Source organism: Anopheles ziemanni, chromosome 2, assembly GCF_943734765.1.
Source record: "Anopheles ziemanni chromosome 2, idAnoZiCoDA_A2_x.2, whole genome shotgun sequence".
NCBI lineage: Eukaryota > Metazoa > Arthropoda > Insecta > Diptera > Culicidae > Anopheles > Anopheles ziemanni.
In genome coordinates, this window is record NC_080705.1 from 9,147,583 (window position 1) to 9,168,450 (window position 20,868).

The window sequence follows — 20,868 nt, forward strand, 5'->3', positions numbered from 1 at the left end:
GTCTCAAAAAGGGACCGGTTTTAAATTGGAAATGGACCGACTCGGGCAATGGCCCTGGCTTATGCTAACAAACGGCCAACGGGGATACGCGCATAGCAACAAATCGGGCAGGAAAATGCGGGCCTTGATTAGGTTCGGGTGTGCGACCATCCTTTGGCACTTCAGTTCCGCAGTTGATCTTTAGTTGCGAGTTTTACTGGTTTGGCCCAGTTAAGCTGCCGCCACTGGGCTCCGGTGGAAAGAATAAATAAGCAGGAAGAAAACAAAATGAACGACAAAAATGCATAACACAATAAAAAAGTGGGCTATGAAGAAATAAAGTGTCAACTTACAAAGTGCGACATTAAAGTTCGGAAGATAGCAAAGAGATATTATTTGGTGAAAGCAATAAGAATGCCTAGACCGTAGTTGTACTGAAACATTCTTCTTATAATATCTCAATTCTATAAAAATGTAGCATTAATTGCTGAGATGTTCTTGTAGGTTTTTGATTCATCTATAAAACAGCAAAAAGAAATGCTCAACAAACCAAGCGACGTAAATATAGCCATAGCACAGTATCATGTAACGTTGACACATAACAAGTGTCATAAAAGTTTATTTCCTTCCAGTTCGGTTTGTTTGTTCCGAGTTCGTTGTTCCGTAATTGACCGTCGTCGGGAGGTTAGAGAGCATACATCGCTTTTCCGAGAAGCCGATTGACTTTCGCCTCGGTGTATCCAGATTTTCCAGTCGATAGCGTTAGGCAGACAGGTTCTGCAGACAAACGTAGTCGGTGGTAACCAAGAGCTTGGAAAGAAGAAGTCTCTATCGATCGAGGGATTGGAAGAGAGTTTTCCAGTCAATATTGCTCAATCTCGCTTCGTTTCTTTTTCACAAAAAATATGTGTCTGCCGTTAGTCCGTTGTGCAGTTAACTATGTTTATGTTTGTGGGCTATATTTGGAACTCTTGTTAACAGTAATTTTTAATGGCCAATATACCATTTTTAATGGCCAATTTAATATTTACTAAATATATTCTCGGTAAAAATATTCGTAGCAGCTTCTGAGTTTCCCCTGTCAATTTACCTTACAATTATGAATGGACCTTTTCCAGTTTTAAAGGTGACACGTGAATTAAGGATATATTGCGTAAATCTTTACAACGTTGTTCTTTTTAACGGTTGTGGTGTGGTAACATTATGCGTTTTTTTCAATAATGAAAGGAGTTGATGTGCTCTCTCTTAAAGTACATTTCGGAATCCTTTCTAGTACTATTTATCAATAGAGACAATTTAATTTAGTCCAGATGTAAAGCTCCAGAACACTATGGCTTTAGTTTATAACATGGGCTGAGTGAAGTGGTTGTGAACAAGTCATGGAAGACACTAATAGTTTAATGAACTTTTTTAACCGCTTGCCGTCTGAACTTGGCTTGCCTGCACCCCGGAAGGAAAATGGTGCAGAGTTGTAATGAAACTTTAGTCCTTACGTTCTTTGGGTGAGAAATAAAAGTTCCTACCAACTTGTCACTTGGATAACCTAGAATGCGAGCTAACTTGGAAGTGCTTGCTATTAAATTCTTTTGTTTATTGTTTCACTTTACCTGTTTCGTGTTCTGCTCTAATGTTGGTCAAGAATTTACCGGAGTACTTCAAGTTAGAAGATTCGAAATTAAAACTAGTCCATAAAAACCCAATAAGAAATAAATTAAATACCTCGTCAAGAATATGTTTTACTATGACATCTTTGTAGCATAAGCTAGCCTGATTATGTTTGAGCAGAAAATAAAAGTGTTATGAACAATCATCAACTGTTTCAACAGGATATTTGAAAAGGGTTGTGTTGACAAAAAGATGTAACAATGTCGATAAATTTGTCTATTTAAGTGCAGATATAGCCGTTTTCCTTCGTATTAAGAAATTGTTCGCTGCACTGAACCTGAATAAAAACACGCATAACCTTGACCTAGGAAAATGTTTTCGTACGAAATTCGACTTCAGCAAACATAATAAAGATGCCTTATGTCATACACGCTCTCGAGCTTCCGTTTTTATGGTCTCTTGCTAGTTGTTTCCTGCGGCAAGATGCGGTGCAGTGAATACGGAAACTTTACTACCGAAATACCTTCACTTCCAGCAAGTGTTACGAACTATTCGATGGTGATGTTTATGGGTAGCCGGAGCCAAAGAGGTCGAGCGGTCAGATCTTTCGTCTATCGCCACTGGCTAGAGGCCGTAAGCTGGACAGCGCGACCCTTGATTGGGGGCACTCCGAATCTGGTCCCATTTCCTGCGGGATTTCGCGCATAAAAAAGTAAGAGAGTTTCGGAGTCAAAAGGGTAGCACACAAGGTGCAAGAAATCGGTGTACGTTCAGGGTTTTCACACGGATGTGACAGAAAGAAAAGGATGGGCTCATGTTTACGACCACCGCCGGCCGGAACTGTTATCCTCCGCAGTAACGGGTAAAGAAAGTAACCAAAAGAGGATCCTGGAAAATGCCATTTTACTGACAAATAAAAATATGGCTCTACCAGACTGTTGGCCGTCCTGATTCAGGGATAACCTGCCAACGTGCGTTCTACAGCGGCCTGTGTGGAATAAAGCGTAGCAAACCGTGAGCAGCCGCTATATAAAAGGGTAAAAATGTGCAGCTAGCTCTATTCAGTGTATGGTTTCACTCCGATGACAGCTTCCCATTTTTAGACATCCGATAAGAATCGCTTGAAAGGTGGCCAATATATAGCCCTGCTATGCTAAACTTTGTTGGCATGCGAATGTCTTTAGAGCGGCAGAGACGGCTATCGCGGCAGTCCTCCACCGGGTGACAATGGGTGACACCATACGATCTATTTATGCTTCTGAAAGCCCCCATTGAAATGCTTGAACACCGGATCATAATGGTTTATGAAGTGCGTCCTCCTGCCTCATTGTTATTCTTTTATTTTTTGCTTTCGTTCGAAACGATTCTATGCTAGGCTTTAAGTCACCGTCTCAAAATGGCTCATCATATCGCTCTCAGTGTGAGACCCATAAAATGATGAAATTTCCGTTGCTTCGTTTGGTCGGATACATTTTGGCGAGATGTGTTTTTCACCCGGGATTTTCCACGAAAAAGATTCTTACAAATGGAGCCATGGGAGAAAAACTTTGGTTATTTTTAACTTCTTTAGTTGACCCGAGACAGTGTGTTATTTTACAGCCATTTTGAGAAGACAATTTTGCTCTACTTTTTTATTCGTTGTAAACAGACAGTTATTTTAAAAAGTCACATTTGCTCTATATTTCTATTCACTTTAAATTGGAACGTAATGTAGCTTCATGAGAAAAACAAATTACATCTGCCTGACTGATCAAACATGTTCACTGTGCATTCCGTGTAGTGTGTGAACATGAAATTGTGAGTGTGAAGGTCCGCCTCCCAGCGAGGACATCAAAAATTCCATTACCGACTCTCCGATGCTTTACTGCTTGTTGGCCGGAGCTGGGAATGTAGGAACACGGTGACGGTGCAATGTTTTCGATTTTTTCGTTTAATATACATAACCTAACTAAAGTAAATAATTAAAAATCATTCTAGTGTATACAACCTCTTTTTTTTATCAAACAATCCGCGGTTGTGTTAAGTCTTTTTCTCCCTTTATTTAAATTGATGTAAGCATTTGATCTTCCGGATTTCATATGATTTATCAGATATCTACTGTGACCTTTCAAATGATTTTTGGTTTATGATTTTTGTCGTTTCCTAAGCAGCTTAGCGTTTCAATACTTCTACTGGCCCTCCATGGTGATGTTTTGTAGCAAAGTTTCCGGACTTCATTACGGAGAAACGATAGTTGGGTGAAAGTTTATAGCAGAAATCGCTTGAAATAGCTTTGGTGTTGATGGTCCGACAAGGAAAGGAAATTTTAAAGAAATTGTATCGATCGGGTTTAAGCCTTCAGGTGTGCGCAGCAGCTGAATACATCTACTGAATGTCCGACTCGCGTATCGACTGACATGTTTCTCATGGTATCAGCAAAATTGTAGTTCTGCTAAAGATTATTGGATGAATCGCTCATGTTTAACGCACAGAATGTAGAATATTGAACATATGGTAACGTTTTTACAAATAAATATCGTACGTTTAGCATGATACCCATTCAATAATAATAATATAAGATAATTTATTGTTTGTTTTGCGTAAAGTACCTTCGCTCAACCAGAAAGCAAAACTATTCTTTCGAATATCGCACTTGTAATTATAAGTAATAGTGAAATTCAATTGTTCAATTATTTATGTTTAGGTCCATTGATGGAAGAAATCAATTGATGGAATCTCCGAGCAAATAGGAGTATCATTGATTGAATCTGGTAAAACTATTGTTAGAATGAAAGAATGTGAATTTTGCTCAAATTTTGAATACTTTGCTTAAAAGGAAATAAGCTGTCATTCCACATGATTCTCTGTCGCAATTAAAATAGGTTAGTTTGATGCTTATCTCACCATATTGTATAAACCACCTTTGAGAAAGCCTTAAGAAACAAGACTTTATAACTTTATATATGAAAATAATCTATGTGCTCTCAGAAACGGCTGCGATTTGAATCCACACTCTAGTGTATTGTGCAATCTTCCTTCTGGGTCGAGTTGGAAGAACGCACAGCACAGACTTGGTGGTGTAGCAGTAGACAAATATTTGGCAACAAAGAATGATAAGAATAGAATTGGAACTCGTAGCCAAGACTAACTAATGATGCGCTCGGGATTTGTTTTCCTTTTATATGTATCCTACGCCCTACGTTACTTTATCTTCATTTACTTGGTCCGGCGTGTGACGTGCAGTTGCTAGCTTTGGTTTCCCTGGTGCGTTCTTTGCGTGTGTGCATTCCTTTTAAAACTTCTGCCTTGGAACGATAATTGGAGGCAAGCAGTCCTAGAGTGAAGTGGCAGGGGCGCGGCGGGTTTCCGAAAATTGGCGCTCGGTGAAGCGACAGGAACCCGGGAAGATGAATGCTCATTTTTGACGCTCGACGCCAAGATTGGAGCAAGTATGCGTACGAAGCCGGATCAGACAAGTGAAGATGAACACGATCTTACATTGACCATCGAGGGCCGGAGAAAGACAAACCTGCGTCTTACGGCCTGATGTATGTGCAGCCACGGATGGGCGATTTGCGGATATGGGCGAGCGGGTGATCCCGAACTATGCGCCATTAACATAAATAAGACTCATTCATTTTCGTTCTCCACTTCCGAGCGGCGACCGTGCTCGGGAAACGATCGCACCCGGCTGAGGTTTTTGTTTGCGCAGTAAATCTGGCACGCGGTGTTGTGCCATTTTTCACGAACCGGTATTTATGGTCGGTTCTTCTGGCAGGAATTTATGCCACGTTTGTACGAAACCTTGGCAGCCGAACCTAAGGCAGTGTGAAATTTACCTCATTACGTGCGCTTTGAAATGACAACCTGTTTGAAATTGCCGACATTGTTCACCGATTTTTTTGCCACACTGAGCGGAATGTGAGCGGAAGAAACGTTCCTGTTCAATTTTGTGAGATAAAAAGTCGTTTACATAATATATTCTACAAATGTTCACTTAACCAGACTGTATGAAACCCCTAGCAAGTAATTGCTACTTGGATCGACTTCTAAGACTGTATGACAAATAGGAAAATTCCGTTGTTCACAGGTTTTATGATTCCGAAACCAAAAGTTTTCTGATTAAAAACTTAGTCTTGTCTTCAGGCGGTTTTCTTACGTCATAACAATTAAAATTGAATCCTGCTTGACAATCGTAAGTGTAGCAGAAATCGTATGGAAATAAGTTTACGTAATCCATGGAATCTTTGCAACATCTTACTAGGAATGTGTGAACATTCTTAAAAGCATTGCAGTTGTTTTGTCGTGCAGGTGGTGTTTAGGTCATAATTTTATTTCGGTGAGAGTGAAGTTTTTAAGCAGCAAATAAACGGTTATGATACCTGAAATAACTTTCTGACATCTGAATGTGAAAGTTGCGTTCAAATGCGCTTCCATTAATTCATTGAACTTTTGCTAATTAAAATACATTATTTATTCTGCATGGAATCTATTACCGAGAAACAAAGGGTGAGAACGCATGTGAAAACTTATTCTAAAGGTTTTTATTTGATTTGCGACGTGCGTGTAGGCAATATGCTAATTATTCTATCTGAATAAGTATTCGCTTGGAATAGCTTTGGTGTTGATGGTCCAACAATAGGAAATTTTAAAGAAATTGTATCGATTTAGTTAGTTAAGAAATAACTTCATTCAACCCCGTCTTACATTTTTAAGTTCTTGGAAACATTTTGATTTCACGTGGTGCAAAACGTGACTCTGAGTATTAAAATAAGATTTCTTTTCTACTCGACTTTCGACTAACAATGACGCATTGAATTTCTTCCCAGGCTCCAAAAAATCAAAGTTTGTTCAAATGATGTTCCCGTTGAATGATGAATTTGGAAAGTTTTCTTTTCTTTGCCAGCCGTGAGAATGAGCGGTATGCTCAAAGTTAGGTGAGCCAAACACAAAACTCTTCAACAATTCATTTAGCGAAAGAATCGATACGAGAAAATCTCAAACGTGGTTTTATTCGGACGGGAATCAGAAACCCGCTATAGTATTGAAACATTTGAAAAAAAAACTTTGCGCTCAAATGCGGTTTCTTTCTAAAAGTTAAAGTTGAAATTGGTTCGTATGATTCTGGCTTTTTTAAATTTAGCAATATTGCTAGCAACAAACCCGTCGGAGATTTGTTACACGGAAAAATCGAGAGAAGGCTACCAGAAAGTATTCAGTTGTGTAACATATTTAGTTTGGGAGTTGTTTCAATATCATTTGATTTGACACGGTGACCAATTTTGTTCCAAGATTTCTAACTATATTTATCAATATTAATATGCGTCAACTAACAAATAATATATACAATAAACAGATTAAAAAGAAGTCTAAAATAAATGTTTCGAAAAAATGGTTGGCGAGAGTTACTGGAATATGGTTTTTTAATGGAAAAATAACCAAATTTTTACCGAACTTCGTTTGCTTGTGGATGTTATGCGTTGACTGCTCAACACAATAGCACTTTGGTTAAAAAAAATACACACCATTTTCTGTCTGGGAAATTGAGATAACAATGGAATGGGAACTTTATATTCAATGAGCATTGAATATCTGTTTCAATGAGTGAGTTTGAAAAATGTTTTTCCCGTTGAGAAAATTGCAACCGTCGAGCAACAATACGGGTTTTAAGTGAACGAAGGCGCATGGAGGTCCTGAATTGACAATTATTGGTGGAGAATATTTGTAGGGATGCTTTCATTTTCGAACAGTTTAAACACCATTGAGTGCACCAATGTTTGAAAGGAGGAATAAATAATAAATGTATCATGTTTGTTTCCTTTCTTGTTGCACGTATAAGTAGATTTTTACTACTCGTTCATTACTATGTTGCACCATAATTAACTGTCAAAATATGGACGCCATAGGAAATTCAATTAAAATGAATATGTGGTTATTCCGACGGGAAGGAACTCCAACTTTTAAAGCATTTTATGAACATGTCAATGAATTGATGAAAATTTTGCTACAAAAGTTAAATAAATGTGCTCACACAACGTGCAGCATTACGCACTCGATGAGTATCTTGTCCTTTTCTCTTGGCATCTTCGTGTTCTCTTTGTTCTGTGTCATTATTTCGTAACCATGTTTCGTTTGTACCCGGTAACGGTTCCAGTTCGTTGCCCTTGACATCCGAAACCCAGGCCCAGCTGGAAATGGCCTCGCCGGTGTCACTCCCACTGTGATATGGCCATTAAATGTGCAGCTTTCTACAAGCACAATCTCCTTAAAGCAAGCCGGCTGCCGGAGGTTGGATCCTTTCAATCCCTTCTTCTCGTATTGTCGATTTCCCTGTGTTTGTCTTGCTGTTTCGCCTGCTGCTCATTGGGCTGCCACTCTCGACGCAACCAACGACCGACTATATAAAAGCTTTCATTCGGCCAGAGATACTTACCCCGAAGCAGGCAGCCGGGTGGGGGATTAAGCCCCCAGACAAAGCAGGAGTATCCGCACGGAGCACATTATCCGGTGACTCTTAGGGAGCAACCCTTTAATGCGTGCCATTCGCAGGGGTGTTTTATGATTCGGGGTTTTATTATCCAACCGGTATTTTTGCCCTTGGTTTATGCCTTTTCTTCGGGGACTTTCCTTCTGCTTTCCTCAGCGCGATACCGGCGCCGAAAAAGTGCCGCTACGTTACGATGGAGATGCGTTTTTAACAGAACCCTGCAGCTTCGAACCGACCTCTTTAAGTCCCAGAGGAGGGGTTGAAAGTAACCGGATGGTCGCTATCGTTCGCCCCAGAGACCGACGAGTCATCGAGTTATGACGGATCGGAGAATGGCACGGACTTTCCTATTGCAAACATTATTGCCATTGTGTTTCGAGTTTGTGTGTCTCGGCGGAGAATGTTTCCTTTTATTATTTACTTTTTCTATCTAGAATCCTTTTTTTATTCTCCCTCACAAGTACTACTTAGTGCTTGTCTACAATGCGAGTAGGAAGGGAATTGAAGTTTCTCTTGATTTCAAGTTAATTTGAACACTTTCGCATATTGGCATGTTTGTGTTGACACTCCACCCGCTTTGGATATCCCCATGTGTCTCTTGCAAGTCTCTGAACAGCACCTGTGCATTGCAACATGATCCTAATGGAAACCTGACAGACTAAGGTCGTGTTGACAAAACGTGACCGTGAAATTTTCCATTGTATGATGGGCTTGTGGCTGAATCGCGGAAGCAAAAGAGACTAAAGCCATTCGTCCGGGAAGTAGGATATTAAGTATCGAGTGAGTATCTCACTCGGTTCCGTACTTGTGCCGACATTTTGAGGGCGTTGTGTACAACGATCGTAATGCACATTTTGCGTTGTACGTGCGACAGTTACGTCAGCTAAGTTGAGGCTTATTGAGTCATAAAAATGTGAAAGAGACACCGTGTAATGGGTTGAGTCAGCAATTTGATGGAAGATTGTCGGTGTCATCGTTTAATGGTCGATTTTATAGACTAATAGGTCATAGGGGAAAGAAAGCTATCGTCACAACTTGTTTACATTTTCCAGTTCCATAATCAAGCGTGCAACATATCCGTAAAGTTATAAGAATGTTGCATGTTGTAGTGAATCGAGAGAAATCAGTAATAAACATATACGATAAGCAAATGGATACACCATATTTAAAGAGGGAAGTGCCTCATGATGATCAAATTTAATAAATCTTCTACCATTTCAACATCATTCTTTTAACGTGATTTGGTTTCTAAACACCATTCCACCATTATGAATCGCAACGTCAACGGAGCAAAACTCCCGTCGGTTAAATTATGTGCTAAATTAAAAGCTTTTGATTAATGCCCTTTCTCCGGGAGTGGTGGAAACACGTGGAACACGTTGCTTGGTGCGTGCACGTGAGCAATTTGTCAGCAAATTATAGATGTTAATATGTTACGGAACGAGCCAGACGTGTACTCCGGGTCGACGCGCTAACGAATATGATTAATGTACGCGATGAGTGTATACAGAGTCTGTTTAATTACGTACGACACGTTCGTGGTTTGCTTGCAGCCGAAATGAAAGCAGATCAATTGGGCTCGCTTACGTCGATAGATATCATTAAATAATACTGATTGGGGCCAAAAAGTTGTTTTGTCATTAGTTCAAACAAGTTGATTTGTTTAGTAGAGTTGAATTGGTTAAGTAACTGAGTTCTCTGAAATCATGCAAAGGTTACTCACACTGTGCAATCAGCCGATATGATTTGCAAGGGCCTGCTGGAGTGAAAGGTAAAAACCTTTATGTCACACAGAAACAAACACACCGCTACTTTCTTTCCTACCTGGAATGGACTGGCCGCACGGAGCGTGCCTTTGGGTACTTAAGCCGTAGTGTTTATGAGGCAAAAAGAATATCACGAAAACAACATGGTGTCAGCCTAAATGAAAAGGATTTAAAGTGGGCCATTTTATGTCCCCTCTCAGCAATACTAGCCACGGGGTACAGGGCGACATTGCAATGCCCTTTAGCCGCACATGAATGTTCAAGGTGTTCCTTGGAAGAAGTAGAATGCTGTAAAGGTTGGAGAAGATATAAATTAATTTGATACACTATGATTTAGCAGACTTTTGGACGCTGTACTTTTTTACTTTGTTCGTGTTTTACTTCTGATGAGCTTTTTTTGAAAAAAGGATAAGTTTTTTTTACTGTTACACGAAGTTGAATATATCACTTTTGACATCATATTTTATTTTAATTTAAGGCTCCCTTTCGTAAATGTTTGATACTTTTCACCTTACCTTTGTTATTGAAGTTTTCACTCCCTCTGTTGCGATTGCCAAGAGGTGTTCAACCGCTTTTGGCATGATTTGATCTTATGCCATGATTTGAAGAAAAGAAACTAAAAACCGGCCTTCCAATCAGGCGGAATCCCGGTTGATAGCCGTCTGGCCGGGTCGGTTCACCGAAATCACCAGCAAAAATCAAGAAGATTAAATCCTTTAGCTTAATATAATCTCATTAAATTTCACAAAACGAGCATCCAACCATAATCAACTTTGGGATCGCTTTTTCCTCCTCCCGGGAACTCTCGGCCGGCTTTTAGCGCAATTTTGTGAGGCTGTCTGAAAAGTCTGTTTGTACTTTTTTTTTTTTTGTTCGTTTCGACACCGTTCGTTTTTTAGGCCAACGTGTTGGTGTTTTCGTAGTTTTGAAGGTTGAAACGGAACAGGCCGGTATGTCTTGCCCGGTTGACATTGATGAGGGCTTACAAGTTGCTGCTGGGATGCTGAGAAATAATTTGCTACAGTATTGCAGCAGGGCAGTGATTTTCAGTTCTACTTCTTGAATAATGGAAAAGCAGCACGTCTGTTATATAATGGATCTATTTGCAACACAATGGGTAGTTATTTTTCAACGAATTCATTGTTGTCGTAATAATATAATTTGATTGACAACATGAATAAAATTGATTTTTTCAATAGTACAGCGTTTTTATCATACTTTCCATTTGTTAGGTCAATTAATTTTTTCTAAGAATTTAACAAAAGCCCTATCAATATTTATGTAGACACTCTTAATTTTGACAGATTCTAATTCCTTCCTTTCAAAACTATTAATTTTAAAATTGTCTGAGGTTGAAAGGTAGTGTTAGTGTTAGATACTGTTAGTGAACTAACAAGTTTTATAAAAACTTCCCACGAGCAAGTCATGTTTACTCCGTTCACATAAGGAAAAGCCATAATAAGTACAGGTCCTACCAAAGGAACACAAGGTTCCGGGTGCCATCAAATCCAAAATTAATTTATAAGTTTTGTTTGACTTTAACAAACACAAACAATATCATGGTAAGAAACTTTGTTCAGGGTAAAGTTTATGATTATGTTCCTCTACACCACTGTCGAAACATAAGCTTTGAGTGGGAAGATGCTTGATCGATGAACTAACCGTGAGGGCAACAAGTGTACGCAAAGAAGTGCAGGCTGCATCGTGCCTGAAGCAAGAATGTTTTTAAAGCATGTAAACGGGTCTATTCAGAAAGATGAAACTTTGTCATTTTATGTCAAATTACTGTCTTTTTGACATTTTTTCGTGGGGGGTAAAATGTAAAACTTTAAAAGAGAAAGTTATTGGAGTTAAGAAGCATAAAAGCAAACGAATCAAACATAATCGAACGGTTCCTTCGTACTTTATGCAATTACTGCAGAGATGCATCGGTGCAAGCATGATTCACACCTGTGCCTGATTTTAACTTTACCTTTTACCTCCAGAGAATTTGCTCAAACGGTGGGTTCTTGTGAAGATCTTCTAGTAGACAAATGGGAGTAAAAAATACCGATGTCGGTAATGAAACAGATGCATTTGATTGCTTCTCTTTTCAAACAAAAATTTTCAATTCTCGGTAAGGGAAAGGTGTTGAAAGACATTAAGATATAGATTGATTTAAAATAGAAAAGGAAAGTCAAACAACGGAAAGAAAAAAATAATCAAACTACCGAATGTCAAATTACGGAAATTAAAAAGTCTTTTCTCTTTGGGAGTTTCACGACTGGTATTACAAAAGTTTTGTATTCCAGAAGTGCATACGCTTCTTCAATTGAAAGTAAGAAAAAATATTCATCTTTTTAAAGAACGTTTAGCGCACTCCATCGTAGTGTAGTTAGTAGTGAAGTAATAAAAGATTCTTGACATAAACTTAAGCTTTTGTATTGAAAAGTATCTTTGATTGGCCCACCCAAGCGTGTCTTTCAATGCAGAGAGAAATTGTCGAAATCGATATGAGTACATTTTATTCAAATCACTCCTCCCAAGAACACCACGTTCAATGTCGTTTGTGTGCACCTATGTGTAAAGAATTGAGTTTTCTGATACCGGACGATGTAAGCAATTCCACCGGGTGAAAATAAAAAAAAACATCGCATCCATGATGAGGTCAGAGGACATGGTTCACATAAGTAACTGCAGAACGATGCAAACATCTTGGGTGGTGTTCTTGCTTGCTACGGCCACATAGACAATCTTTATCTGGTCGACGAACCTGTCAGAACTGAAGAAACTTCGCACGAGAAATCTATCGTGCTCTCTTTGGGGATTCCAGCAGAGAACAATGGAAATGTTCACAAAAGCAGTGCTCGTTGATCGTAATGGGAAGATTGGGAGAACGTTCCATATTGTATGTGTGCTCTATGATCGAGACAGCATCTTTTTGCATTTTTCCACTGAAGCCACTCTGGTGACGTATCAATTGAATAGATCTTCCTCGGGAGAAGAAACTTTCAAGCAATCCAGATCAAATGACCATAGATGACAATAGATACGTTACGAAGCAATGATATCCAATGCAACCGGGGTACGTTTACTTGGTGCGACACACGCATTATTCGATAGTCGAGTCTTTGCTTATTGACATCATTTAACTCGATCTCATCGCTCAATTAAGTTTCCTGCATAAATAAAAATCAAGACAAATATTCTTGACTTTACCCAGCTGATAAATCTTCCATCATGGGACCGTAGGACGCAATGACGTGAAAATTTCCCAAAAATAGATATTTAATCTTTCTTTCATCAAGTGGGATTTTCCGCCATTCGGAGCATTTTCGCTAGCCATTCTTATTGCTACAATCGCCTGAAATTATCGTACAAACAACCCACAATTCATCACACTAACGAGGGCAGTTTCAAAACATTGCCTACGAAGGCAGTGCACGTTTAAACGGCGAACGTGAACGGACGCCTTTTTTAAGTGTCGTGCAATCCGAAAACGATCCCTTTAAACCCGGTGATTTATCGTTTCTCAACGGGACATGGTAGAAGCCGTTGGAGAGTAAATTAAAATTAAATGTGTTGTACGTGGTTCTAGGGAGACTTTTTATTTCGTGAGAGCGTTTTTGTTTAATTAGAGATTCGTGATGGGTGGTATTAAAAACGGTTTTTTTTATCGGCAACCGAAAGCCTTCGATTAAAGATAGAACAATGGAGGGACAGTGCAAGATCGATCTTGTGATAAATTAGTTAAGGATCTATTTCATTCAGAAGTCTTTGTAGTGCAGTTAGACATATTTTTGTTTACATTTCATTTATGATATTTATTTTATGAGAGGATCCAGGCACGGAATTCGGAGATGGAAACGTAATAATAAAACTCATGTGTGTTTACAATACAAGATTTGTATCGAAAATCAAAATTTATAAGCAATATGCACTTCTATTTGATTGTAAAAAGATTTAAAAAAATAACATAAAATTACACCCTCGTCGCTTGCCGTCAAACTTCCATAATCTGCTATTTGTTTCGCCATGTTTTCGTTTTCCATTGTCATAGGTGTTGAAACATCCCGTCATTCCCCTTTTTTGTTGCGAACCAACCCAAGTTCTGTGAAAAGTGTGATTGAAACCGTATTGTTTTCAGGCATATGCAAATCCCACTGCTTTGCATTCAGCTTCCCTCCGGGTGGCTCCAAATGAAACGATCGAAAAGTTTGTCTGTGGATGGGTGGAAAAGTTCATCCAGACAGGCAGTAAGCTCACGGATCGATCGGGTTTAATCTACATCTTGGGAAATTCGCTTGCGAACGCTATCGTTGAGGAGCTCTTTCGAAGGGATTGTTCGATCCGTCCCACGATTGATTGTCTATTGTTTTTCTTCATTTTGTTCGGTGTCATGCCTCATGCTTTCCCAGACTCTGGCATGTTTGACACGCATCGCTCTTCAAAAGAACCTTATTCAATCGGGTAAGGTAAGACTTTCATTCCCGGCGGGGCTAACAATCGATTGAAAAAAGGGTTTCCCCTGGCGAAAAGGGTGCGAATGGTATGACGAAATCCTGACAAGCATGAAAATCAATATTTTGCGTCAAACAGTTGCAGGCAAAGCGGTCGTCAGCAGGGCTGGGGTCTGTTTGCAAGAGCACGTCGTCGAACAAATCGTCACATCACTTGGGCTCGCTCCGTAAACAGTTTGTGGACGTACATGTTCGATGTCCAGTTTTGAAGTCTAGCAAGATGTCGAACGGTACGAACACGAATATAGTTAAGGTAGCAGAGTGAAACAGAAGGAAAAAAGTTTCTGAAGAAAATTGAGTCTGCTGCAGCGAAGAAATCCATATTCATTTAGAGTCATTCGAATACGAATCACAATCACGTACCGTGAAAACAATGGGTATGGCAGGGGCTAAATGCAACACGCTTCAAAACTGCCAACGACACGTTACCAATCTGTTTTGTCAATCGGTTTGTCGCCGGAGACATCTTTTCTGACACGAAAATTGGACACGTGTTTCGTACACTGTTAGTTCGGACAGTGAATTTGGTTATGCAGCTCGATTAGATCCTTACCTCCATTAATTTTAAACGAGTAATTGTTATTTTCTGATCCTTCAGTTTTGGATTGTATTTGTTTAATGTTACCCGATTTGAATGTTGTAAATTGCATATGTTCATTGGCAAAACGAAAGTAACAGCAAATTCGTGGGTTACGCACATTCGCTTGATAAGAAATAGCAACCAAATAGAAAAAAGAAGAGAGAAAGAACACACTGTTAGGTCGGACTTGTTTGGTTATGCAGCTCGATAAGATCTTTACCTCCATTCGCAATTGTGTCTCACATCTAGATATATTTTGAATACATGAAAGCTATGGTTTCTTATTACTCTTTTTATGAAGTCTATTTCCCTTATATGATTTTTTAAAGTTCATATCATGGGTAATTTTCCAATTGAAAAATATTTGTGTTATCTAACATTGAAATTGAACATTTTCAATCTTCATTTTTACTCAGAAGCGAGGGTATGTAGTAAATATAATTCCATAGTTTTTGAACCAATCATCGTTCTGTTGAACTTTTCCTTCATGAAAATGTTAAATTTTGAAATGAAATAAATCCCTCAAAATCTGCCCTCAATTGAAATTTCATCTAACTGGAACAATTTCAAAAGTTAAATCTTTTAAAATGTTTATTAAATCAATAAAACCCGGTCTCTAATTGACGATAGGTGCGAACACCGAGATAAACATCCCCCGAAAAAAAGTTACCCTTCATTATCTTCGTTTGAGGTAATGCGGCGATAGACCAACTCCTCGCATCGAGATAATCATGCTCATTAAACTTAACTCCAATCAACAGGCACTTTTCAGTTCCTTCTTATCCCATGCCAATCAGCTATGTTTGAAAGTGCCTCCTTATCCTATGCCAATCAGCATGTCTGAGGAAGAAAAGTTGGTAGGTACTAAACGGTACTAACCAACCAGTTGATATAGCTATCAGGCTAACGATCAAGTACAGTAAAGAAAGTTACAAGAAGGAGATATTTGTCATTTTTATTCGTCAGAAAATTTCAGAGGTAGTTAACGATGTTCAAATACAAAAGAGAGGATAAAATACCATTAGTGGAGTTAAAATAGAGTTTAACCAAATGTTTTCGCCATTTTTGGATCCAGCTAGTACTTACCAACTGCATTATTTCACCAACCGTCATCGTACATCATCGAAGAAATACTTCGGCCATTTTCCTCCAAATGAACTCGTTTACGATCGAATGGTTGTTTCTTTTGGTTGCAGTATTTTACGCCCGAAATTCACAAACGACCGTAAAACTGTCTTCAACACACGTGTTCGTTACCGAAAAGCGCTCGTTGAAATTCGTGGAAGGGGTGCGTCAATTCGTTGAGCGTGTGCAAAGGAATAGTGGAGTGAAATATGGAGCGCGGAAAACTTCATTTAAAAAACTTATTCGAAGCGCTTCTGAGAACTTTTGACTGTTGAAAGTTTTTCTTTGTCATTTTTCTAGATTTTTTTTTTTTTACAATGGAAAAGATAGAAAACCAAGTCAAAGATTGCTGCCTTCAACTTCAAAACTAAAATGCTTTGGCTTCTTAGAAATTTCTTTAGTGAATGTTCTCCAAAGAAGGGAATGATTATTACATAACAATCGATGTGAAAACGAAATAAAAACTCTGTACCTCAATCTTCATCCTTTTCAGTGGTTGTTCTATGCTTTGAATTTATTTTCTCATTCGATTTCCAAACCTTTCGTAACCTCAAAACCTCTCAGCGTAATACATCGAGCGAACCCCACCGGGCATGAGAATCAATATTTTTCATTCTCAGGCGCCCCCATTCCTCATACGACGGACACCGTGAGCAAAATATCGATTTAACCCCTTTTTGGAAATGATTTATGACCTTTCATTACGAGCCAAGAGGGAGAGAGAGATTGCTGCCGAATACCGAAACGTATATTATTCCGCCATGATCAAAGCTTATGCCCTCACGTTGGCAACTCTCTGCGGTGGATGCTGTTGGAAGCCGCTTTGCGGTGTTCAGCACTGGAGGCGCTCGCTGTTACGCTCCTGCTCGGTTTTATACCCGGTGAGGATTAAGGACCCACCGGTGCGGTCGGTTTCCGTTTTTCGATCCTGTTCTCGGTCCTCCGGAGGCCTCGCACCTCTCACGTAACCATGTCCAATCAATCTCGACACCGATACGGATCGGAATGTCTTGGCAATCGCATCGATCGACCCGATACGGTATAAAATATGCAAAGCCTTCGGCGTTCCTACAACCCGGACCCGGGTTGGCATGTTTGTCATCTTGTGTTTGAAGGAGTGATAAGCTTTTTCGTCCACACCCACACCCCATGCTGTTCCCCCCCGGGGAACTGTGTTCTGGTTTGGGGACGAATTTTAAATAGCCTCGGCATGTGCAGGCATTGAGCCTGTGATTAACAACAAAGCTTCTTTCGTTTGCTTCCGGTTCGTAGGCAAGGCGACAGCTCGGTCTCCTTCATTCCAATCAATTCTCGGCGTACATGGCTTTGTGGATTCCTGAGTTCCAGTAATCCAGAATGTTGGCCGAAGCTTAAAACAAAACAAAACAAATTTTAGGTTTGAAAACGGCACCATCGTTCTGAGACGCTTTTTGTTTGTAGATTGTGTAATCATCGTCACCGCATACATTTGATTGGTTTGAAAAGCAGCAGAACGATCTCATTGCTTATTGACTGATACATATAACAGCTCCACCGAACCTCCGGTTGTTTTATTAAGTACTTGAAAAGCGCTGTAAAACGTGGTCCTATGGGTAAAGCGAATTCTATGAGAATGCTGGCCTCAGTAGAAAGATCTTATTTGCAATAATGGACATTTTTTCATTAATGTCAGAAACGAACTCTATGCAAAATTCCTGGCAAGAGATTTGTGTGATTCTGAAAAGTACCAATAGATCACAGAAAGGTCGGTTTACTTGTTAGGAAAATAGATACGATGAATTGAATCTTTCATCGTCGTTTTTCTTATGAAATATACATTTCTTAAAGCATTAGAGCCAATTTGAAAGAATCTTATTGTTAGAGACAGAACAAACTGTTATAGAGGGGAAATGTTTATATAAGCCCGGAAAAAGGACAACCGTCTTTTTCAGTTTCAGTAAAAAATTGCAATAAAAGACTAAAATTTTGGTTACTTCTCAACCACTGTTGAGACTTCTTAAAATTGGTTAATTTACATAACACAGTTTGCAACAGTTGTTTATAACGAATTTTAACAATTAGGTCCCAGGGTGTTGAACAACATACTTCATTTAATTGCTTACCACGTCTGATTTATATTTTAACTCTACAACATATTCTGACATAAGAAAGGAATGGTGTGTGCCGTCTTAAAAGTGTATCCCATTGCTTTTCTTTTCCATATTCCTGTGTTTCTTTCCTTTCTCCTTATTTCACGATGGTTAAATTAGCGAATGAACAAAAAATGAGCCGCACAACACTGGCTTCAGCCGAACCGTGTTCGCCGCATTCCATTAGGCGCTTTGCCAACCTTTACGAGCGAGTTCAAAGCCTGTCATAATTCATACACCCAGACGACGCCCCGCAATGAGGTGCATTTATGGACGTGCGACCTGAAATTTAAATTCAACCCATAGGTTTTACCCGTTGTGTGCACGAAGGGCGAGTGAAATGGGTTTTGAACCGCAGGCAGTCTAGAGTGGAAGGATATTTTTGGAAAACTAAAACGGGCCAAGCTGGAGCAGACAAAGAGGTGTTGATTAAGCACGGGAGCATGTTTCCATTTGGGCTAATAACAGTATGGTTCACTCGAATGCAGCGCAACCAATTAATGATGAATGTACCTCATCCAGCAAGGCAATTATTCTGATTGAAAAATAATGCAAATGGTGCTAAATATTCAATGCGCAAAAAAAGTGTATCGAAAAGGGCAGAGCATAGTTTTGCTTAGTCAGCTTGTTTGAGGTAAGTTTTGATTGTTTTGGATTATCAATGAAAATAATTTACTCTTCCCACTAAAATTACAAACCGCAAGAAACATTTGTGCAGACGGTAATTGCTCTGGAAATATGCTTCAACATGTTTTAACAGCTCATTCGTATTAAAAAATAGTTGAACAGAGTTGAACCCAATCAATATGTCTTTATGGACGATTTGAAGAAAACATTTGAATATAATGCATTTTATTTTTTTTAAGTTCATGTTCAAGTTCATTTTATTCCAACGTTTATTTGTTTTTGTAACTTTTTGTATTTTTAGCTTGTCAAATATACGAAAATTAAATATAAAATTTCAAAAATAAAAACCGAACAACTTTCAAGCACCTTCACTGGTACAAAGGTTGCTGTAGTGGAGAAAACTACTTTATTTAAAAGAAAATGCCTTTGGATAGCTTTACGTATCTTTTCATCATTCATATGATGGAGGCGCCTGGTGCTTCATCCATTTCTTCTACGAAGAGTAGTTGGACTCAGTACAAAAGGTAGTTGCAATCAAGAACAGCATTGCATTTGTATTCTTTTGGTCACGTTTTAACCTCCTTGACAAGTCATCTACGTTCAGCCAGCTTCGTCCTTGACAATTTATTTGTTTCGCCTTCCTGGAGACCAACCGTTGGATAAGAATCCGGTCGTTAAGTCATCCGTCATACGATTGTCCCATAACAATGGAATAATTTCTCCCGTCCGAAAGGCAGTAGGTCAACCGGGGTTCGCGGGAAAAACTCGGCCTAGGGCAATTAAGAAGAACGAAGGATATTTTTATAGCTTTGGCCACTTTCCGGAAAAGTTTTTTTCTGTTCACTCTTGCTTCGCTTTTGCATGTGTTCTTTCCTTCCATCAACAGCACGGAACAATATATGGAACAAAAAAGTGCATTGGGGTATGTGGTACTTAGTACCGTTTGATTGTCAACGAAAACAAAGCATATTGTTGTGCCCCCTGCTTTCAACGATGAAAATTTATCATCCGGACCGATCTGGGCCTTGAACTGGTTTTGGTCCAGCGCACGCCAAAGACAGAAGAAGCGATTTGCTTCAAAAATACGACACAAGACGAGGAAAAGCATATTCAAGAGAAGTACTCTCAAGTAGATGAAAAGAAACGAATTATTCATAGTTATCAAATACGAAACCCAAGTCGGCATGCTTGAGAGAACAGTGCCTATTGACCTTGCTGCTTTAAATTTAGTATCTTCATTAACATGTTACTGAAGCATACGTATTTTTGGGCTGAATGAAATTATGATCAATTTTCAATGAAAAGGTTTAAAAAACCATTCAAAATGTAAAACTCATTTTATTGAAGTTGGTGGGGTCATCAGGGTTGTCGATGCGATGAACAAGAACTTGAAATATTTCTTTCTTTGCGTGAAACTCTGTGGATATTCGTAGGCAGATCTCTTTTTGAAACCATCTAGCTTACCGTCGCAAACATTATCTGATGATCTCACCGGGTTGTGCTTTATTTCGGATTATGTAAAAGTTGTTTTACCGTTGAAATCATGAAAAAGTAATCATGCCACCGCAACAACTGGACACTTTCAGCGAAAATCAGATAATCAAAACACCCAACTTCCACGCAAAAGCGACCCCCGGGCCATGTGGAAAAGTGGAAAAATTGAAATAAATAAATGTAAAGCTGTAACGGAAAAAAGTGACATCACCATAGCTTTCTTTTATGTAAAAGATTTTTTTTTACTTTTCAACTTGGTTCCAGATTTTTCGTTCCTCTCCAACTGTGTTTTTTTTGTTTTCGCCTCAAGGTGCTTCGGCTTGATTGCACGACCGTCGCAAATAACGTTCTCTTGTTTGAATTGTGATGATTTATGTGTGTGTCTGTGTGTCTGAAGGATTCCTTTTTTTTTGCTGCAGTTAAAGGGAGACGGCCTTTGCGCCTGCAGCGACGGATACGGATTCGAAGTAATCTCAAGTTTATTCCTCAAAATAAATAGGTTTAAAGTCCTATCCTTCTCAGAACCGAGCTTCCAGACCACGCCAACCGGGGGTTAGGATTCCCTGGGTGAAGTGAAATTAGGGACGAATAACTACTT